This window comes from Neophocaena asiaeorientalis, unplaced genomic scaffold (assembly GCF_003031525.2).
Source record: "Neophocaena asiaeorientalis asiaeorientalis breed wild unplaced genomic scaffold, Neophocaena_asiaeorientalis_V1.1 scaffold188, whole genome shotgun sequence".
NCBI lineage: Eukaryota > Metazoa > Chordata > Mammalia > Artiodactyla > Phocoenidae > Neophocaena > Neophocaena asiaeorientalis.
This window is the reverse complement of record NW_020174156.1, coordinates 2,995,607-3,015,546: the sequence shown is the minus strand read 5'-3', so window position 1 is coordinate 3,015,546 and position 19,940 is coordinate 2,995,607. Positions and strand designations below refer to the sequence as shown.

General features: G+C 38.3%; 1 protein-coding gene across 1 annotated transcript in view; it reads left to right on the top strand.

Annotated features, from left to right (window-relative positions):
* The first annotated feature begins 122 nt into the window (after nucleotides 1-122).
* Nucleotides 123-19,940, top strand: part of TBL1XR1 (TBL1X/Y related 1) — a 180,603-nt gene continuing 160,785 nt past the window's right edge. The window contains exon 1 of the mRNA XM_024755139.1: nucleotides 123-142. The gene's annotated coding sequence lies outside the window, so the exon portion shown is untranslated. The remainder of the gene's footprint in view (nucleotides 143-19,940) is intronic.

Here is a 19,940-nt window from a genome sequence, read left to right as displayed (position 1 = left end):
GGGGGAGGGGCGCGCGGCCGCGCTCCGGGACGTGTTTATTTGTAACTTAGTGCTTTTTATCGTCTTGAGGAGGTATTTGATAGAGCCTCTTTGAAGTTGGGTTCAGAAGTGTAGAATTGGCAAAGTTATTGCCAGCTTCCTGGTAAGTTTTGGGTGGCTCAGAGTCATATTATTTTCTGACAGTGTAAAGGCCACGTTGTGAGAGTGGTTTATCGGTAACTTCCTCTTTGCAACCAATGTCATTTTTTGAACAGAAGCAGACTTTTATAAGTGAAATATTAATCTGAAATGGCAGCTCGAGGGAAGACATGCGTGTGTTAGCGTGTTCAGTATTTTTGGAAGTTCCTAATTTGCTGGAACTGGCAGCACTTTGCAGTGGCAACCGAAAATAAATTTAGGTTGTGAAAATGGTGTGTTTCATGTAAAATTGGGGTTGTAATGGCTCTTAAAAGACGCTCCCATTGTTAGGTTATCTAATAATATTCTCGGAAATAATTGGGTGATTACAAATGACAAAAGTGTTGGAACCTAGTTAAAAACTAGGTTTTTTCCTCAGTGTCTGGAGTTTACTTAAAACCGTGGACTCTGTGGGCACTAAGGTGAAGAGTTTTAGTACTTACGTGATTATAGTTGACAGAGGGAGGTTGACTTTTGGCTTTCTTGTTTTCTAAACAAGACCCTTATGCTGATCTCAACAAGCTTGTTAATAAAATTTGGTGGGTGAAATGTGGGTTATTTTTAGTCTAAATGGTTTGATTCTTCCTCCCCCATATAATTAAGTAATCGTTTCTCTTTCCCCCCCTTTTTTTCCCTAAAGACTCCTTTATCAGGTTGGATAATATAAGCCCTGGTGGTGTTTTCATCTACTTACCTTAAAAAAAATTGTAATAAATATCCTGGTTACACGTTGAAGATAGAGTGAGTGACTTTTTGGTTTTCCCAGTGTGGTTTATTTTCATTTTTTGTTAAATAAGACCCATGCTGCATTGGTGTATTTTAGTAATCTTGACTTCCTGGAACTGTATGTTCTCACCATTTTAATAAGTTTGTAGTCTAGGGAAATAGGGCACCTTTGTCTCCATGAAAACAGTGTGTGTGCTGAGTTGTATCATGGGAATTCATGGCAAGCAAGCCTCGGAAATTATCCTTGAGCGCGTTCTAGAAATAGTTAGTGTTTACCTGTGGAGGAGGAACAGCAGAAAGAAAATATGCCTGAAAGTGGTTAGGCGAGTGATTCGTGTTTATACTTTTTGCTCTTAAATCGAGGTTTTCCTGCTTCTTTGGAATATGAATTTTTTTCTTCCAGTCCTGTTATGCACCATGTGATATATGTAATCACAACCATTAAGTCCATAAGTAACTACTACTTTTTGTCACGAGTTGTTAGAATCAGACCTAGAGGGCAAAATACTAAACTGTATGGGGGATGAAAACAATATGTACGTGGAGAAAGTTTTTCTTACTGTTAAGGAACTTAATTAAGGTACTTGTTAATGGCATAAAGATTGTTGCAGAGCTCACCATCAGTTTATAAGATGTTTTTATTTCAACGTGTACCAGCTTTGGTTATTAATATGGGAGGTACCCGTGGTAAATGGAATGGCCCTTTGTGAAGGTTGTAGTTTTTCACTGGTTGCTTCAAAGAGGCAAATATTTTAATACGTTTTTAGGCGTGTTTAGGAGTCTTTGTTACCTGTGTTCACACCATAAGATTTATCATGATTACCATGATACATGCCTATCAAGAGAACGAGAAGTAACTGCTTCCTTTGTACTGGGAGAGTTTCAAGCTAATATGTAGAAAGGGCAGGAGCTTACTATAAACATAGGGGTTACTGATAAAGAGATGTGACTAATGGACCTTTTAAATGACAACCTGTTGAACGAATACATCTGTTCATATATAACAATGAAATATAAGTACGACCTTGTCAAATGAGTAGCTAATAAAGGAGTTCTTCTCCAATATACTACAGCAGTTATTACTACAAAGAATTTCTGATTTGACACATTTTGATGAAGAAATAATTTGTTGGGTTTGTTCATTTTCTGTGTTATTTGTATAAAAAGAATTGAGAAGAATGTGAATAGTAGTAAGTTGGGGAGAGAGAGTGGCAGAAATATTGGCACTGTTTGGGACTTTGTATTTTTCTAGTACATGGAATTTGACTCATTTCAAATGGTGTTTATAGTATAAGTCATTGACGTGCAAAAAGAGAAAGCAGCTAACATTGAGACGTTATACATCCCCATAGTACAGAAGGGCTAGGACCCCAGGGCTGAGTAGTAAAGAATTGGTAAGAGTATAGTTTGGTTTGGAGACCCCATGGTGGGATCTCCTGCTCTATCACCAATAGATACTTGAATTTAAAAAAAAGCCTGTGTGAGAGAGCTTATGCTGGAGAGGTTTGCTGTTCACCTTCTCTGGGATTGGACTCCCTAAGAGTACAGTTAACTGCCCTGTTTGCAAGAGTCCAAGGAAAGGGACTCAGCTTGGGCTATACTATAGGAAAGGTGTGAGGTGCTTTCTATGTCATTTATATCCCAGGCTAATACTGAGGTGGGTAGTGTTGGGCTCTTTTTGTGGATGATAAAACAGCAAGGTCAAGATAAGTTAATTCACTTGTTCAAGGCCACAAAAGGATCAAATGATGCACTAGGATTTAAACCTCGGTCTGTCTGAGCTCTAGTCCATGTTCTTTCTAGATGACTGTAGCTGTGCCAGAGTTTCAGCCGTTTCATCAGTCTTTAGATACCCTTGCAAAAACTAGTGTTCCCAATCAAGTTTATAATTCTGTACTTGGGAACTGGGATCTCTACTAACTGGGTCAAGTGATTGCATGGATAAATGAAATTCATAGGGCTCAAATACCATTGGCTTAACTCTCTAGAACTGTTTAATAAGATGCCATCTTCTTGTCAACTGCTGTATTTCCTACCTTTAGATTCACAGCGGTGACGTAGCCTCTCCACACACTGCCAGCAGAAATAAGGAAATGTGGTTCCATACCTACAATTAATTAAGAAGGAAAAGCAAGTAAGAGTATCTCATGTATTTCTGAAAACTTGTGTAAGAAAAAATCATAAAAGTCTGTTTGTGCAGCATACTGATTCTATCGGGTTCTCAAGATGAACTGCCCAGCTTCAAATTCAGGCACCATCCCTTACTAATTATGTCACCTTGGGGGAGTAACTCTGCTATGTCTCAGTTTTCTCCTCTGTGTAATGGGACGGTCAACTTCAAAGAGTTGAGAGGATTAAGAGAGTTGTATGTGTGATGCAGCTGGAGATTATCATACTAAGTGAAGTAAGTCAGAAAGAAAAAGACAAGTACCATATGATATCACTTATATGTGGAATCTGAAATGCAGTACAAGTGAACCTATCTTCAAAACAGAAAGAGACTCACAGGCATAGAGAATAGACTTGTGGTTGCCAAGGTGGTGTGGGAGAGGGAGAGGGATGGACTGGGACTTGGGAGTTGGTAGATGCAAACTATTACATTTAGAATGGGTAAACAGCAAGGTCCTAATGTATAGCACAGGGAACTATTGCTAATCCCCTGGGGGTAAACCATAATGGAAAAAGATACATATATTAAAAAAGAATGTATATATGTGTATAACTAAGTCACTTGCTGTACAGCAGAAATTATTAGCACAACGTTGTAAGTCAAACTATAATGAAAAAAATCGTATGTGTAAGTTGCTGAGAACAGTAGCTGACAAACAAGCATCATGAAAATGTAAGTTGTTGAGGATGATAATGGGTTTGGATTTGAAGTTTGTTTCTTTGTATTACATTTTATTTGCTTGTTTTTTAAGTAGGGGCATAATGTCATAGAAAGTATTTGGCAGTTTTATTTCCTGAATTTTTGGGCAAAATAGTCGAAATAAGCTTGGCATAATTTATTTACTCCTGAAGTTGTGATTTAAGGCTTACTTGAAGAATTAGGTTGGGTTTTATTTCATTTTGTTTTAAAATTTTAATTTATTTATTTTTGGCTGCATTGGGTCTTCGTTGTTGCGTGTGGGCTTTCTCTAGTTGTGGAGAGCGGGGGTAACTCTTCGTCGTGGTACGTGGGCTTCTCGTCGTAGTGGCTTGTCTTGTTGTGGAGCATGGGCTCTAGGCACGCGGGCTTCAGTAGTTGTGGCACGCTGGCTCAGTAGTTGTGGCTCACGGGCTTAGTTGCTCTGCGGCATGTGGGATCTTCCCGGACCAGGACTCGAACCCGTGTCCCCAGCATTGGCAGGCAGATTCTTAACCACTGCGCCACCAGGAAAGCCCTAGGTTGGATTTTAACACTAAGGGAAACAATACCAAGTTCCATAGTTGGTGTAGGTAGTGGTGGGTCTTTTGTGTGTTTTTGTTGCCGTTCTTCTGTCACTTGGGCTTGGAATTTTTAAATCTGCTCGCAGCTTCCCCTGCATCGGCAGGCAGACTCTCAACCACTGTGCCACCAGGGAAGCCCTTTCTAACTCTTTTTAAATAAAAAGTGATTTTATTGTTCGAGGCTGGATCTGGCAGTACCTAGGATCTGCTTTTTAAAATTGGAGTGGTTATTTTTTAAGTAGGTTATTGTTTTCTCCAGCCTCAACCTTTCATCTGTGTTCTTGTTCTACATTTTCAGCTGCTGTCAAGACAGTTCTGCTTGAAGGTGTGTTCCTCTGAAATATCTTTGAATCTTGTCTTATTTTCCCTTCCCATTTTTATCGTTCTTAATTCACCAGTAATGTTAACGACTACTAGAGTTCTATGTGTCAGGATCACGAAGATGCTTTGATAGGTACTTGTGACAATCTAAGCAACTGGTATCCTTATTACTAACAGCATGGAGACCAAGGCTCAGGTAGTAAGGTGTGCAGAGAGGGGTTTAGGTCCAGTGTGTCTGACTTCTAGGCCAGTGTTCTTATTTATTTAAATTTTTATTTATTTGACTGCATTGGGTCTTAGTTGCGGCGTGCGGGCTGTTCTGTTGCGGCGCACAGGCTTCTCTCTAGTTGTGGCACGCGTAGGCTCTAGAGCGCATGCACGTGTGAGGGCTTAGTTGCCCCTCGGCGTGTGGGATCTTAGTTTCCCGACCAGGGATCGAACCCACGTCCCCTGCATTGGAAGGCGGGTTGTTAACCACTGGACCGCCAGGGAAGTCCCTAGGCCAGTGTTCTTAACTAGCAGTCTGTTTTCTCAGTGAGTGAAGGAGAGAATGAATGAATGGTTTTAGGTTTCTGGGTTATTGCATTACTTTTCAAGTAGGTTGCTCGATATCTTCTTCTCCATTCTATCTTCTCTAATCACCAACAGTGTAATTTATTTAAATATTGGTTTCATGACGTCAGTTCGCCTGCAGAAGAACCATAATGGCTTCCCTTTGCCAACTGGATGTAGTTCATATGCTTCAAGTCTGGCTTTTAAGGCTCCATTCTAACCTATTCAGCCGTATTTCCTACTCTTCTCCAACTGGGATTCTTGCCTGTCTATCAAATACTGCAGTTTTGGCATACTCATTACTCCTCTGCCTTTGTGCATGCTGTTCCTTCCCTTTATCCTTTTAATAGCCTAGTTTCAGTCCCACTTTCATGAAGTTTTTTCTGGCCATCCTGACTCAGGATATTTCTTTGAGATTTCATCACATTTAATGAGTATCACAAACTCCATAATTATTTATTGTTTTGTGAGTATGTGTCACATTGCCTCAACCAAATGTTACATTTCTTGAAGGAAAGGGCCACTTTCCTTATAGTATGTAGCAAAACTCTTGAGTTTTGTATTATACTATCTTCGTAATAAAATGGATTGCTTCTACAAGGGCCCATGTTAAAATAAGAACGGTGACAGTCCTGTTTCACTCTTGTTGATGTGGCAAAAGCTTCTTTTTGAGTTAGACCTTCAAAGTTCAGTGGTACTGTAGTCACATTAATTTGAATTTTCATGTTGGCAGTGTTGACAAGGAAGGGGAAAAAATAATCTAGTCAACATTTAGAGTGAAATGGAAATGGATAGTTTTATCCTCTTAATCCTGGAATAGTAGCCACAGTCCTGGTGAAAAACCTAGTCTAGTTGGGAATCATGTCTCACTAAATTGGCTTTATCTGGTTATATTTGTGTTAGTTGTTATGAAACTTAAGATTTCGGATTTTATTTTTTTAATCCTCAGGCTTTTTTTGCTTGTTATTTTCTTAGTAGTATGTCTAAATAAGATAATGTTTTTAGCTCTCAGTATGTGTGACAGCATTCTGACCACATTGGAGTCCCATTTGAGCCATTACTATGAATGTATTAACATGTATCTATCATGTAGTGTCAGTGGGTTTAGTCTACCAGAAGAATGTTGTAACCATCTCTCTTCAATAGTTTGTATTTTTGAGGGGGGGGGCACGTGGCACGTGGCACGTGGCACGGGGGATCTTAGTTCCCTGAGCAGGGATCGAACCTGTGCCACCTGCAGTGGAAGTGGGGGGTCTTAACCACGGGACCACCAGGGAAGTCCCTCTTTAATAGTTTTCTGTGGTAAAGATGTGCCAAACAACCTGGGTAATTTATTCTAAAGGCAACTATTTTGGTATTATGTCCTTTTGAAATTTTTAATATTTAGAGTTTTAAAATATGAGGGTTTCAGTGTCAAACAATGAGTTGGATGTTACCCTGCTTTTTGAGAGCTTAGATTCATAACTCAGAAATAATACAATCAAACTATAAGGGTCATGCTGAAAGATCAAAAATTAAATTTCAGTAAGCAGAAAGAGTGTCCAGATTAAGTAAGATATTTATGCGAAATGAACAGTTTGAGGAATGAATGAGGAAGAATATAAGTATTGAATGTTTAAACCTGAAAGTTTGCCACCTGTTTTCCTTTTATCGGAAGTTTCTTTCAGGAGGTAGAATTTAAAATACAGAAGAAAACATGGGGGCCAAGGGTCAGAGATGGTCATTCAGTGTCTTTTTTATATTCTTCTTTGTGTGAAATTGTACTCTGGACTCTCAAACATTTTTTTTAAACAAAGGAGATGTTTTAAATTTTTAACTACTTAAACAGAATGAAGAATTTTTACTTTCTAAGAACTAGATATCAACCTACATCTTGGTATCTTTATTTTGTCTGAGATCGAAGATGGTACCAGTGCTTCCTCTCTTCCCTCCCTCCCTCCCTCCCGCATTGTGTCTTTTTTAGCATACTGAATGATAGGCATCATAACTAGGTGATCAGCGACTTGATTGGTTTTTTTTAATTTTATTTTTTTATACAGCAGGTTCTTATTAGTTATCCATTTTATATACATCAGTGTGTATACGTCAATCCCAATCTCCCAATTCATCACACCACCACCACTACCCCCCGCCACTTTCCCCCCTTGGTGTCCATACATTTGTTCTCTACATCTGTGTCTCAATTTCTGCCCTGCAAACCGGTTCATCTGTACCATTTTTCTAGGCTCCACATATATGCATTAATATACGATATTTGTTTTTCTCTTTCTGACTTACTTCACTCTGTATGACAGTCTCTAGATGCATCCACGTCTCTACAAATGACCCAATTTCGTTCCTTTTTATGGCTGAGTAATAATCCATTGTACATATGTACCACATCTTTATCCATTTGTCTGTCGATGGGCATTTAGGTTGCTTCCATGACCTGGCTATTGTAAATAGTGCTGCGATGAACATTGGGGTGCATGTGTCTTTTTGAATTGTGGTTTTCTCTGGATATATGCTCAGTAGTGGGATTGCTGGGTCATATGGTAATTCTGTTTTTAGTTTTTTAAGGAGCCTCTATACTGTTTTCCATAGTGGCAGTATCAGTTTACATTCCCACCAACAGTGCAAGAGGATTCCGTTTTCTCCATACCCTCTCCAGCATTTGGTGTTTGTAGATTTTCTGATGATGGCCATTCTGACTGGTGTGAGGTGATACCTCATTGTAGTTTTGATTTGTATTTCTATAATAATTAGTGAGGTTGAGCAGCTTTTCATGCCCTCTTGGCCATCTGTGTGTCTTTTTTGGAGAAATGTCTATTTAGGTCTTCTGCCCAGTTTTGGACTGGGTTGTTTGGTTTTTTAATATTGAGCTGCATGAGCTGTTTATATATTTTGGAGATTAATCCTTTGTCCGTTGATTCGTTTGCAAATATTTTCTCCCCTTCTGAGGGTTGTCTTTTTGTCTTGTTTGTAGTTTCCTTTGCTGTGCAGAAACTTTTAAGTTTCATTAGGTCCCATGTGTTTATTTTTGTTTTTATTTCCATTACTCTAGGAGGTGGATCAAAAGAGATCTTGCTGTGATTTACGTCCAAGAGTGTTCTTCCTGTGTTTTTCTCTAAGAGTTTTAAAGAGTCCGGTCTTATATTTAGGTCTGTAATCCATTTTGAGTTGATTTTTGTGTATGGTGTTAGGGAGTGTTCTCATTTCATCCTTTTACATGTAGCTGTCCAGTTCTCCCAGCACCACTTATTGAAGAGACTGTCTTTTCTCCATTGTATATCCTTGCTTCTTTTGTCATAGATTAGTTGACCATAGGTGAGTGGGCAACGACTTGATTGTTAAGTGGATGTTTGTTCTTACTGCTTATCTACTTGAATGGTGGCTAGCATTTTAACGTGAATTCAGTATTAAGAAAATGAATTTTTGCCATGATTTGCAAAGCCATAGTTACATGGGTAAGTCATTTAGCTTCTAGAAATGTGTAAGAGGATCAGATGAAATGCTACCTAAAGTTTGCTCTTTCATTCTACCAGTACTTATACAGTCAGTTCCTGTATTAAAATTCTGAGATTTTTGTCATTTAATTTTGTGATTTGTTTTTTTTTTTTTTTTTGAGAGAGAGTTCTAAATTTTCTTAGTGTATTTAAGGCCTGAAAATCGACACCTTATAGAATAATAGTCAGGAACTACTTGACATTAGCATAAGCAAACACCTCGTCAGAAAAGTTTTAGTTAATAGCATATTCTGGTGGTTATCTTCAACTGTTAATAGAACACAGCTTATGGGTTAGGAAGAAGTGTTTTATGCTTTCCCCTTAATTTAAAAGGGCTAATTGGGTAGACTGCATACTAATTTTGTTCTGTTTCTATTTTGTGGCTATCAGATGTCATTAACTGACAGTGTAAGGCAATTGGGTCATCTGCTTTGGGTTTCTGAAGTAAGGTAATGGGAATAGATAATGAATTTCCTTAATATTTTTTTCTTTTTCCATATACTTGTTCTCTTATGGGATAAAATTTATCATACGTGTGTGAAGTTTTAGATGCTGTTTGTAGTTATAGCGATATTTTGGGGGCATCTTTTTATTTTAAAATGTAATACCCTATGTACTTAAAATTTTTTCACCCACTAAAGTGATGGATTTTCCCTAAATCACCTTTCTGTGTTTTCCTTAGTAAGCAATATACATTTGTGAGATCCTAGACTGGGGTTAGGAGTGAAGTCTGTTTCTGTATCAGGGAAATAGTTTTTTATTCTTGTGCAAAATCTCATAGACCCTCAAGGGGATTACTTCTTAGCCCTTGGCCTTCCATATGTCCTGCCAGCAGAGGTCACCAGTTTTAACATCTGGTGAAAGATGTTTTGTGTGAATTGTTTCTTTACAGGTTTTGTTTAGATTTGATGTTTATGACTTTCTTGTTAGTATTTATAGGATCTTCTCAAAGGTACATTTAAATGAAAAAAAATGGAGGCAGAAGATCTTATATAGTCTTCTGCCATTTTAGCGCAAAAAGAGGGGGAGGAATGGAAAGGAGGACACACAGGATGGAGTGTGTGTGTGTTTGTGTATGTATGTTTATATGCTCAATGTGACTCCAGGAAGATACACAGGAGACCAGTAACAGTGGTTTGGGGGGTGGGGTTGAGGTGGGGAGATCCTGAGGCCAGATGTGGGAAAAATTTATTTTCACATATAATCTTTTGAACTGTTTGAATCTTACTATGTTAGTATTACCATTTCAAAAAAAGTAATGATTGTGAAAGAGCAATCATTAAGAATTCTTAATCTTTCTAGTTCTTTCGCTTTGGATAGTCAAAAGAAGAGAGAAAACTATGTAAATTTCTCCCATGCTTTCCAGCCAGTTCTTAAAGAGCTGGCACTGTGTATATTTTTGCAGACACTTATTTTTATTTCTCAGATTTGTTGGCAGAATTAGAGCCACTGAATATGATTAAAACGTGTTGTTTCTGTGTCATGAGTGGGTCATCAGACCAGTGGAATTATTTAGTGATAATGAACTGATGATTTTCGAGTTCTATCCAAGGTTGCTAATTAGAAATGAACTCAATGCAAACTTTAAAAAGTGATGTTGGTTGTTCAGAAGTAAATAGGTGTTGCCTGATTTCAAAAGTGTTGTTTTGCCAAGGGTTTGGAAATTGGGTGAAAATGGGGGTTCTCGTAGTTTAGTAGTTAATTTTAATAATTATGGTAGTCTTTGGTATAATGGGATTCGTTGAAATGTAGATTCTGATATTGCATGCATCCTAACATGACTTGTGAATTTGGATGTATGTGTTACTGACTTCAAGGAGACAGATATATTAGATTTTGATTCCATTTTGGGTTGCAGTTGGTGTCACTAGTCATTGTGTCACTTGTAACTTAAGTTTTCAACTTAAGCTAGAACAACCTCCGGGAGAGAGCGCCTGTTTCTGTGCATCTAATTCTGCTGCACAGACCTGACGCTAGCCTTTCCTGAGGGCAGTGCCTCTCCAGTGATTAGAGGGCTAAGTAGGGTCTGTGCCTGACCTTTGGCAGTAAAGTCTTCCTGTAGGGTGTTACTGTGGCAAAGAGCTCAGCCTCTGGAGCCAGGCATACCTAATGTGAATCCTGTCACCCCAGCTTATCAGTTGTATGGCTTTGGGAAATTGTGTAACCACTCCAGTTGGTTTCCACTCTGACAAATGGGAATTTTTCTCTGTAGAGCAGTTGTGAGGATTGAAATGTGAATGCATGTAAGGCAGTTGTCATAGGGCCAGCGCACAGGAAGTACTCAGTAAATGCTAGTACTTGGTGCTTTTGTTAGCTGCAGCAGCAACAGCTGAGGAGAGAGGCAGAAAAGTGACACTGCTCCTGCAAACTATCATGGCTTTCTGTGGCAACTGCAGGGAACGGGATGGTTAACATTCCCAATTCAGAGGGCTGCAACTGCATTTGACGACTGAGCTTTTGTTGCTCACTCTAAAATGAGGATGTGTACTGTGGAGCTTTGCTGTGTTGTCTCTGATACATATGTTGTTTTACAGTGATGTTTTGTGTTGAATTTGGTCACATCTTGATAAGATGTTTCAAGAAAAAAACAGTTATTACCTTTAAAAAAAAAAAAGTCTTTTGCTTTTTGGAGTGGAACCGCTCTTCCTTTTCTGCAGTTTCTGGGAGATCCAGCACTGTTCTGACTGTCAGTGGACACTGCTTGGATGATCATTTCAAATACACATTCTGAAAATTTTGAATTGGACTTTCACTAAGAAATACATATGACATAACATAGGGTATGTATATGTGTAAAAATACTGAAGTAAGTTTTCAGGAAATTATGCTTATTTTAATATGTGGTACACACTCATTTTCTATACTCTTATTTATAAACATGCTTCTATAAACTTGTAAACTGATTTTGTTATTTTAGAGGTAATAATGATTTCATTATTCACTGGATTTAGAAAAGACTGGTTCAGAGGAGTGTGGTCTTTATGGATTTAGAATTAGTACTCAAAGTTAAAAACAAAGTATTATTCTGAATGATAGCGCATAGGTAAGTTACATTTATTGGTGCTAATGTCTCTAGGTAGTATTCTGAGGCTCTGTTAGGATTCTGAAGTTCTTATGCCCCAAATTTTGTAAAGTATATGTACAAAGGATAAGGAATTTGGTTGCTAATAAATTTGAATATAAATGACTTTTTTGGAGGGGTAATCTGCAAACAGCTCTGGATTAAGAACCTTGGTTGTCTCTCATAAAGAGCAGTAATTATTAACAAAGGAATGACCATCATTCTAAGTTTCTTATATCTCATTAGGAAAGAAATTTGGATAGTTGTTTTGTACTACTTAAGAACTAACATACATAACATATTGGCTGCCTGAGGTTACACGATTTGATTGAATATTAAGCATCTTTCTATGACATCTTTAAATTAACATCCTGGCCTATGTCCACTGATCATCTGTTTCCAGCACAGACCTCTACTTGATTGTTATTTGTTGACTCTGTCTCAGTAGGCAGGGCCTTCCTTGAGGACAGTTGCATTTCATCCATCTTTATCCTCAGCATCTGGTCCAATTCCTGGCACGCTGTAGACTTTGCATTCATATTGAGTTGAATCCTTGAGGCTCTCTGAATGAGGTACAGTTTCCTAGTATAGACCCTTACTTCTTTGAGGTGATTCAAATATACAAAAGTAGAAAAGGGATCCCTCCATTTTCACAAATTCATTGACCCTTGGATTCATCTTCTTACTGTAAGACTTGTGAGGGTCTGCTTGATAACCTAGCATCCTGTTTTTGGTGTCTGTAGAGACAATGAATATGTTCAAAACCTGGGTTAAAAGAAACAAAGACCTTGTCCTGACGTTAGCAATTAAATTTGATTTTGGGGTGTTGTGTGGACTTGTCCGTGTGTTTCTGATACTCATGCACCTCTTCTAGTGTATTCCCCCTTGGTCTTTTTTTTTTTTCCCCTAGTTACCTGATACTGATAATGCCTTTCTTGGTTGGCTCCTGGTTCTTGATCTTAGCGTGTGTGTTCAGTCTGTGCATCTACTGGTGCTCTCTCCTTTGACCGTGGCCTTCCCTTAGGGCTTAGAGGAGATGCGCACTCCTTGCCCTTCGTCTCTTTAAACCAACCGTTGCTGTACAAGTGATTCTGTGGCCCAGACTGGGTCTTAATTCTGACCTCCTCTTCTCCTGATCTGTAGCTACCCACATTTTAGCATAGGGATATCCTATACTTTCTGGGTTTCTGCTATTGAGTGTAGGCTGGCAGTGGCGTTACATTTTCATTTAATGATATTAAGTCATGATGAGACAGAGGTGGAAGATAGAGGAGGGTCAGAGCTGAGGCAACATCCTCTACTTCTAGCTACTGTTGAAAATATCCAGGATAATCTGAGATATTGGGTGTTTGGAGTGGAGGTTGGAGATAAGTGGTCTTAGTAGCTGTGATTCTGTTATCATTTGGAGCCTTCCAAAGTGACACCCCCTTCCTCCCCCACCCCCAGCTTTATTGAGGTATAAAAGATGATCCTTTTGTCAGAAGGAGATAGTTGAGTTGCTTTCTGGAAACCAGGGAAGATAAGATTTTCAGTTTTTTTTTTTTTTTTTGGTACGCGGGCCTCTCACTGTTGTGGCCTCTCCCATTGGCGGAACACAGGCTCCGGACGTGTAGGCTCAGTGGCCATGGCTCCCTGGCATGTGGGATCCTCCTGGACCGGGGCACGAACCTGTGTCCCCTGCATCGGTAGGCGGACTCACAACCACTGCGCCACCAGGGAAGCCCAAGATTTTCAGTTTTAAACTTTGAACTACAGTGGTGTTTCAAGAAATTTGTAGTCAATACATAAAAGTTTAAAATTCATCAGCAGATTTTAAAAAATTACTAAGGATAGTACATTTAAAAGATTAACATTTTCACTTTCCTCCGAACGTTGTTGAAACTGGCAAGGTACTATTAAATGGAATGAACAGAGAATTTATCTTAGAATAAGCTTTTGTGTTTTTTTACCCTTTGCTTACTTGTCTGCCTGAGAGTACTTTTGTTTAAGTAGATAACTAATCTTTCATATCCCTGCGCTCTTTGCTTGTTGTATTAGGTATGTTTTCTAATTTCTTGCTTCTCTACTTGGTTTGTTCCTTTTTTGGGATCATATACTCTTGTGAATAGCTGGCTGCCTTCTTTTATCCAGTCTCGTTTGCCTTTCTTGCATTTTCTTCATGTATGTTTTGCTAGTAGATAACATTGGTTGGTTGGTTCATTTGGTCTGACAAATAAATGTAGAAGTGACTTCCTATAAGTGAGAACTGGTAGTAACAGGAAAAGTTTTTTTTTTTTTGAGATTGTGCATAACAGCATACTAATGATCTTTGATAAATATTGTGATAAATACACATGGTATAATTTACAGGAATGCATATATGGTATTATAGAATGCATGGCAGAAACATTTGTACATACTATTTTGTAGGCATATGTAATAAGTGTTAGTTTCCTTCCCTTTTCTCTGTGGGTTTTCTATCACACTCAGTATAAAATACAAATGTTTTTCCTTAGCCTGTGAGGGTCCCACCACCACTCTGCCCTTTGGCCACCTCACAAATCGTATCCTATTTCATGGCACCCTTCCCCTTGTTCACTGTGCCCAGCCATACAAGCTCCACACCCACAGAACAAGCTTGTTCCTGTCTCAACGCCTTAATTGCTTTACTCTCTGCCTCAGGCTTTGCCCTGAGATTGTCATATGGCTAATTCTTTTATGTCATTTAGATTTCAATTCCAATGCCACCACCTCAGAGAGGTCACATAGAGGGGTCACAGTGAAGTAGCTGCCCAGTCTCTAGCCATTTTCTGTCACATAGCACTTATCTCTCTCTCTGATAGCCTTAATTGTTGATTTATTTTTTTTTGAAGTCACCTCTGTAATTTAACCTCCCTGAGAACAGGGATGGGCTCTGTCTTGTCACTCGGGACCTAAAACAGGACCTGGTAGGTGTTCAGTAAATATTTGAGTGAATTGTTTTCTCGGGGATGTTTTCATGACCAGCTGATAGGCTTAAATTAGTTTGTCCTTAGTAGACTACTGGAAATAATTCATTAAAAGGTCAGCATTTAAAGGAGTGTTGGAAGAGGCTTTTACTATTGATACCTTGGTATCTACGTTTGGAAGCCCAGGGACGTATGTGAGTGCTGTCCACTTTTCTTGGAGGAACATACTTATAGATGGTATTTGAATCAGGAAAAAAAAATATAGATGGATAATTGATGAACCAATTTGAGTATGTGTATGTGTGAATAATGTTAGATTTTAGTAGGTTAGTACTTCACTTTAACATACATATTTCATTCAAGAAAAATGATGAGGGCTAGACACCACCGTTTAAGTTTTGTGCAGGTTCAGGAGATTTTGTAATTTACCTTTAGTTACATTTACCTGTGATTTTCTGTCTTGAGTAATCATGGTCAGCTTCCCAAGGTTGGTATATGACTCAGAGCTCTTTTAGTTGTACGATAGATACCCCGTTCAGACTATCTTAAGCCAAAAAAGGGAGATTTATTAGTATATGGAATCCAAAATGGATTGAATAACTCAATTATAAGGAAAAACATTGAGCCAGCTGGGCTTTAGGGGACAGCTAGAACCAGACCCATTTGAAAGCTACCAGAAATCTTTGCTAACAACCTTGCTTTTTTTGTTTGTTTGTAGATTCGTTTCATTTTCTTACAGTAGATTTGCTTTCTTTACCAGGAGGAAAATATAACTTGCCATTGCCAGTTTTTATCCTGTTTTCTTCTGCTGTAGAGTAAGGACTACCTCTTTCTCTTTTTCATTTGGAAAATTCTTGAAGCACTGGCAAGTTTGATTTGGGAAGGGGCCCACCATGGCCATAGGCCATATAAAAACTATGGCTGTCCCAAGTACTCGGTGGGAGTGGGGGGAATGAGAATTGAGTGAAGACAGGAGTTCTGGGCAGACAGCCTCTTCCCCTCCTGCCTCCCCCGCCTGTTTCACCCGTCACAAAATGTGTGTCCATTTATAGTTGGGGAGGTTGTGTCTTTAATCCACCATGGATTGTCAGATGAAATTTTCCTTTAACCAGAACTGGCACTTTTTTGGGTTTTTTTGCTCTGTGGTTTCCAACCTTTTCAAATACAGATCCATTTTTTTTTAACGAAAAATTGAGGTTCCTCCTGTGGTAGCAATCGTAATTTTATGAACTGTCTCTGGCTAATATCAGTATTCAAATGAATTTGTTTTCTCAAAATGAGTTACATAGTAAACAACTTGATGCAGTTTATGTTGGCTTTGTTTTTAACATTACTTCTGCTAATTTAACAGCTAATAGAAGCCAATATTTGAGGGCAGCTGTTAGAAAATTATCAACAGGTGAATTATACATATTTAGGGGATATTTTAATCTCTGAGGAAGATAACCACCTTTATCCTAATCAGGTAGTTAAATAATTTTAGCGTGTAACAACATTAACAAATTACATGTTCCCAACAATTATTTTGAGCAATATTTCAGCAGTTCACTAAAATAAGAAAATGGTTGGCCATGTAGGAAAAGCCTTTTGTGACCCAAAAGATAGTCGTCTTTCTGGACTTCAGTTGCTTCATCTTTAAAACATTGAACCAGGTCTCTGAGGTCTCTTCTGGAGTTAATGCTCTTTGACCCTGTGATTGCACATATAATTAAAAAATTAGGTCTGTGTTCAGCCAAATTAAATGGAAAATGATCTCTTCAGGTCAATCATTACCTGAACAGCTTTTGCTAAAGAAAATACTTGCATTTCTCTGACACCTTCTCAATTTTGGAAAAGTTAGCTATAAAGAAAATATTTTTTAGATGTCTGAAGAAGAAACTTCTGTTGTTTAATCCAGTAGTCTTTGAGTTCAGGTGTATTTGTTACATCCGATTTCACTGTAGAGTAAATTAAAAGAAATAGCACCAAACACATTTTTGAGAATGATTTTTCTTTAATGCCCTTAATTGTGTGATTGCTGACTGTCAAAGCCAATAATTTTTCAGCAGTTCAGGTTTTACTTTGCTCTGTGTACTACACATTTTAGAAGTTGTACCAAAAGTATATGTCTTAAGTACTATGAGAAAATGCTGTTCACGTTCATAATTTTTTAAATACTAAAATAAGTTTCAAGTGTTGCCCATATTAACTACTAACTGAGAATCTATGTATATTAAAATAATTTACAACGAAAATAGATATGTGAGTGGTATAACGAAAGGGGAGGACATATGTTAGGGCATAAAGATGCCAAACATGTTGATCTTTTCTGGCAAACGGTTTTGTTTATGTGTAGCACATGATTTGAAAGCTGGAGAGTGATGAGAATGCACAGGGTAGGTAAGTAGGGATCATATCATGAAATCACTTCTTTGCTGTGATGAGGATTTTGGACATTCTTCTGTGACAGGAAACTAGTGAAGGACTTTAAGCATAACTGCAGGATTATATTTTATCCCTGGATATAGTGCACGAAGGATAACATGATGGTTTCAGTGGGAAAGGGGCCTAACTGTGGACTGAAGGGAGAAAGTTGAGCTGGTAGTGTTATTGGTGAAAGTGACACCACATATTTCTGAGAGTCTTGCAAACTGGTCCACATTTCTGAATTCTGGGGGGGGAAAAAAAGGCAATTGGAAATTCAGGAGAGAATGGAGCATCCAGGTTTTCTTCTCTCTGGCTTGTTACAGCTCTTTTTGTGGGGAACAGGGGTATGAAGACTAGGGGCTTGTGGGGATGGGGGATTAATTTGATATCCAAACGGTTAATGGACAAAATAGGGACAATGCAAGGAGGGGGAAATTGCCCTTGTCATCATGATATCTTAACTGAGGGATAACTAAATTAGGTACTTATTTGAGAATAGTCACAAAAAAATAGGTTGTTATAGTACTACTAGTTCATGAAGAGTCTAGTGGGTGTAATTTTTATTGAATTCTAGGTTAGTGACATTTTCATATATTTTCAAAGCTTTTAAAAAGAATTTATATTAGTATAAAAGTCATTAGACTCTCAGCTTGATAACTAGAAAGTTAATCTGAATTAAATACTGTTTAACATTACATAAATGTTGTTTTTTAAAAAACTTATTATTTTGAAATAGTTTTAGATGCACAGAAGAGTATGGGGCTGAGGTTATGGATACTTAGGGAAGAATACCACAGAGGTGATGTACCTGTCTTGTATCAGGGGTACATGTCAGTGTTTGCATACAATAATACTATCAATTGTTACTGGTGATGTTAACCTTGATCACTTGGTTAAGGTAATTATTACTGGTGATGTTAACCTTGGTCAAGACCGTTAACCTTTTATCTAGTATTGTTTAGACTGGCACTATCCAATTACGTATACTGTGTACCACACATAATTTAGAGTTTTTAGTAACCACGTTGAAAAAAGTGATAAGAAACAAGTGAAATTAATTTTTAACAAATGTTTTATTAAACCTAATATAACTACGTTATTATCATTTCAGCAGGTTTATTCATTATGAAATTACTGTTGTTCTGCTTTCCATACTCCATTCATTAGAAGTAGGTCACTAAGTTCAGTCCTCATTTGAAGTGTGAAGGACATTAAGTTCCACCTGCTAGAGGGGACGGTATCAAAGAATTTGTGGACATGTGTTGAAGTTACTACAGTTACTAAGAAATATTTTGGGGAGGTACTCCGAGGATGTGTAGCCTTTTTTTTCCTTAAAGTTTTGCCCAATAATTTTAGCATCCATCAGCGGGACATTGTTTGCGGCAGCGATTACTGTGGTGTTCTAATGGTGACTTTCTAATTCTCTCATACCTTCTACATGTATTAATTGGATTTTTCTATACAAATGTGTTCCTTTTCTCTCATTTATTTTTTCAGTCGAGTATGTGCATGTGGATCCGTAGATACTTATTTTGTTATTTGGGTTATAAATTAATATCATTTCTCTTTAACTTGTTGCTCAGCTTGTTCCAGCTTTGGCCACTGGGAACTCGTCCAGGTTGCCTCCTGCACCCTTTCAACATGACCCATCCTTTGTTTTTTTAATCACTTGCTTCCTGACATACAAGATGCTCCAGGTTCATCTTGTATTTTCCCTTTCCTAGCCCTGGAATCAGCCATTTCTCCAAGAAACCCTGGCTACCTTTTATTGGAATCACAACAAAATTTTATTCTAATTCTGGAAGTAATGTCTTTATACGGATCTTACAGAGTGTCAGTATTGGCTTGTGATTCTACAACAGATTTTTCTTATGGTTTCTGAACCACGTTTATTCACTCAGCAAACGTTTAAAAAGTGTTTATGTGCCAGCATTCTTACTGGGGATCCAGGGTCAAATAAGACATGGACATTGATCCCAAGGAGTCTAGATACGAGAAAGCAGATCTTTTTTTTTTCTTCTAACATATTTTATTGAGTGCCTCTTATGTGCCAGGTACTGTGCTACAAGTGAACAGGAAATACTAAGAACTGGAGCAGGATAGTGTAGGTTTCTTTTAGGAACACATGGGAGGGATTCTTAACACAGTGTTGGGCCAGGTGGAATGTGGAACAAGTCTTGAAAAATGACTAGATATTAGCCAAATGTGGAATTGAGTGGAGAAGTAGGGCAAGGGAAGCTATTCCAAGAGGAGGAAGAGCAGTGCCAAGACCACTGGGGATGATGGTATGTGAGGTAGGGCCAGAGATCCCTGTGTGGGATGGTGGTGTTGGAGAAGATGGGAGCAGGTGGTGGCAGGATCTTGGTCATGAAGGTCTTGTGGGTAAGCCAAGCTTTGGAAAGTTGAGGGACCTTTCCAAGGAGTTTGAGTTGGAGGGTAATGTGATCAGATCATCCTGCTGGCACCTTGGAGGGTATGTTGGCTTTCTTGAGGGTCTTGCCATGATAGAGGTGTGAGGTGAAAGTCTTAACTAAGAACTGTGTTGGTAGTTCTCAGACTTCAGTGTGGGTCACCTGGAGAACTTGTTAAAACATGTTTTAACATCTCTCAGCCCCACCCGCAGTTTCTGATTCAGTAGGTCTGGGATGGGGCTGAGAATTCGCATTTCCTTGGACAAAGTAGTACTGATTATTTTCTGTTCAATTGTAATAAGTTCAGTTCAGGCTCTTGATACTCCTTAAGGATTAAAAATAAAACAAAACTTTAAACCAGACTTATTTAGGGGGAATCTGTGACCATTATTTATTTTATGTGTTTATACAAGTATATCTCTGTGTGTATAGGAAGTGAAGCTGA